This window comes from Rhagoletis zephyria, unplaced genomic scaffold (assembly GCF_001687245.7).
Source record: "Rhagoletis zephyria isolate East Lansing unplaced genomic scaffold, Rhagoletis_zephyria_1.1 Rzeph_scaffold_38490, whole genome shotgun sequence".
Lineage (NCBI taxonomy): Eukaryota > Metazoa > Arthropoda > Insecta > Diptera > Tephritidae > Rhagoletis > Rhagoletis zephyria.
The window spans coordinates 30-3,019 of NW_016195545.1; the positions used below are offsets into that span (position 1 = coordinate 30).

A 2,990-nucleotide genomic window follows, 5' to 3' on the forward strand; every position below is an offset into this window, starting at 1 on the left:
TTTCGCTTTTGTACGCAACAACATATTTACCTAAAATTGGACTTTAAAATTATGCACATATGTATTATTTAATTTTAATTTTAGCAGCAATTAGTTCAAAGGAATAAAAGAATTGAGTTTTGTATGTTTTTTTGTTCGTATAAAATTTTAAAATAATAAGTGTTATCTCGTACAAGAGAAAAAAGCAACTTTGATTCAAAAGTTTTGATAAAAAAAAATTTAAAAAAATCATATTGGCCCATGAGGGGATCGAACCCGCGACCTTCGCGTTATTAGCACGACGCTCTAACCAACTGAGCTAATGGGCCAGTTGCTCGACCGCTGACAAATGCTGCATTTCAATGGGGAGAAGACTTAATACAGTGGCAATAAAACCGCAACATTAATTAATCCGTCCGTACGTCCGTCAATTATTAGAACATTTCTCTCTTGCAGAAGCTAGCGCCAGTTGGCAGTTATAGCGCCAATGGGGAAGAACTGCATGCACATTGTCAATATGTATAACATTTATTAAATTTCTCAGAAACAAAAAAAAAAGGTTATGCGCAAATAGATCTAAAAACACCCCGTTATTAAAAGAAAAAAAATCAGCCCCTCAAAAGTTCAGTAAAGTAATCAAACAAATGAATGCCCTAATACATAGTATCTGCAGTAGTTATATGGTAAATCTACAAACTTCAATTGTAAAGAATGAAAGTGGAAAAATAAAATATTCATATAAAAAGTCAATAAAATAAGTCAATAAAAAAGACCTCGCCCAACGTGGGGCTCGAACCCACGACCCTGAGATTAAGAGTCTCATGCTCTACCGACTGAGCTAGCCGGGCATGCTGACGTGGCGGTTAAATGGTTTACTTGTACTCAAGGAATGTAAAAATAAAAGAAAAAAGCAAATTTGGCACACATACCGTCGCCTGGATAAAAGATTGCCGTACATGCCACTTTCGACAAGTTTAGGGAAATCACGAATAAAATTTGGGATGCAGTCTCATGGAATTCTAAAATTATTTTGATTTTATTGGTTATGTATTGTTAATTAGTTTTGAGTTTATGAAGGATTTTCCTTCAACAATTTTGCAGCATTTCTATTATAAAAATCTGTACTACTAAGAAAGGCGCTGTCGGAAACTATGCTGTTAGAGGTGGTGCCGATTTCCCTACAGGCGATTAAACGGGAACTCGAGTTGTTCATGATGCACGAAGCGCAGAAGGTGTGGACCAAAACGCATGGTTGCATAGGACAGAAAGCTCACGAAGTTTTTCCTATTCCTCAAGAGGGGGGATGTATGATGTATAACTGTGGGAAGGTGTTCTTACGGGGCATTGCCTTTGGCATCCCACGCCTTTAAACTGGCTCTGATCAATGATAAGATCTGTAGCAGATGCAGAACGAAAGAGGAGCCTTGTGATTCGGTTGTTATTTTGTTAGGAAGTTTGGTAAAATTTGTTTTTTTTTTGCTTAGTGGTAACACTGGTATGTACATAAAGTAGAAGTTTACTTTATACATAAAATTTATAAATTATCTACTAGCGAATACCCGGTTTGATTCGCTGTACCTTAAACGTTTTTTTGTGTTCTTGCTCCCTCCTTAAATTCGTATTGGCTTTATTCATAAATAAATAAAACAAATTGAAAGAACTTTATGATTTATGAAGCATTCTTCATTTTTTCAAGAATGTGGGTGTTAGTTATCTAATATGTATATTTTCGAAGGAAATTTAATTTATAATATTATAACTCGAGTCTACATATCGCGCACTTTCTTTCTAAACGTTTTTATATTGATACCAATATTGCAATATTTAATTTATCTTATCAATTAAATTAAATTAAAATTTTCAAACAGGTGGCAAACATCCACAAAAATATTTTCGACTGTAAGCCTTCTTAAATATCTTTCTCTTGACAGCCATATTGCAATATTTACCTATCTCATCAATTTACTTAAACCGCAATTTGCAAACAGGTGGCAACTCTCCAATTATTTTGTGCCTATAATTTAAGCTAGACCTTTGGCAATTCATCGATGGAAACTGCATTCGATTCCATGCATTAGTTTTCGAGTGATGCGCATACAAACATATAAACAGACAGACAAATTTTCCTAAAAATTGTTGATTTCGCTTTTGTTGTTCTAATAAAGACCGCCCCCATATTAATTTTTCTGTAATATCTAAAATGCACAGACATCGGCATGTGCGTGCATTAAATATTCCTATCTTTTACTACGACCTACCAATGATTCTACATCCAGAACGCGACATAACAGTAAATTAATATTTTATTTTCACAGAACAAACTACAAAAAAATAAAAAAAAAATATAAAAAATTTGACTTGCGCCCAACGTGGGGCTCGAACCCACGACCCTGAGATTAAGAGTCTCATGCTCTACCGACTGAGCTAGCCGGGCTGTTGCGAAATGGCGAGAAAAATAGCCAACTTGACAGTAAGCAGCGCGCAAAAAGTGTTCGAAAGCATAAAATGAAATGTGCATGTTTGTTTGTGTGCAGAGAACGTGCTGAGTAGTTTAACTGGTAAAAAGAGCGACCATTTCGTTTCGTTTTGCTATGCAAACACACGCAAAGAGATTCATTTCGCATAAGAAATGTATTGCGACTTTTTTTAAATAACTTGTTGCTTCAGCCTACAATGTTTTTGTGTGTTTGTTAAAAATTATTTATTTAATTCAAAATTAAATTGCAAAAAATTGTGCGCCCCCGGGTGGGCTCGAACCACCAACCTTTCGGTTAACAGCCGAACGCGCTAGCCAATTGCGCCACGGAGGCAGTTGGTGCGACGCCGTCAAAGTTGTCAGATGAGCGACAGTCTTTTTATGTAAGTTGTACTAGATTTAAAGCAGAGCAAAACGATGTTAATGCACAGTGCTAGAGTTGAAAGGGCCTATGTGTGTATGTGCATATTTACATTAGACTATCAGAAAAAAAACCAGAATGGTTTTATTGGTTTTGTCAATTCGGACCATCGGC

General features: G+C 35.8%; 4 non-coding genes across 4 annotated transcripts; all 4 read right to left on the bottom strand.

Moving 5' to 3' along the window:
- Nucleotides 1-234: 234 nt before the first annotated feature.
- Nucleotides 235-308, bottom strand: TRNAI-AAU (transfer RNA isoleucine (anticodon AAU)). The gene has a single exon. It is a non-coding gene; the product is annotated as a tRNA-Ile (tRNA).
- A 446-nt stretch (nt 309-754) lies between these two features.
- Nucleotides 755-827, bottom strand: TRNAK-CUU (transfer RNA lysine (anticodon CUU)). Its single transcript has one exon. It is a non-coding gene; the product is annotated as a tRNA-Lys (tRNA).
- A 1,513-nt stretch (nt 828-2,340) lies between these two features.
- Nucleotides 2,341-2,413, bottom strand: TRNAK-CUU (transfer RNA lysine (anticodon CUU)). Its single transcript has one exon. It is a non-coding gene; the product is annotated as a tRNA-Lys (tRNA).
- A 302-nt stretch (nt 2,414-2,715) lies between these two features.
- Nucleotides 2,716-2,789, bottom strand: TRNAN-GUU (transfer RNA asparagine (anticodon GUU)). The gene has a single exon. It is a non-coding gene; the product is annotated as a tRNA-Asn (tRNA).
- Nucleotides 2,790-2,990: the final 201 nt, after the last annotated feature.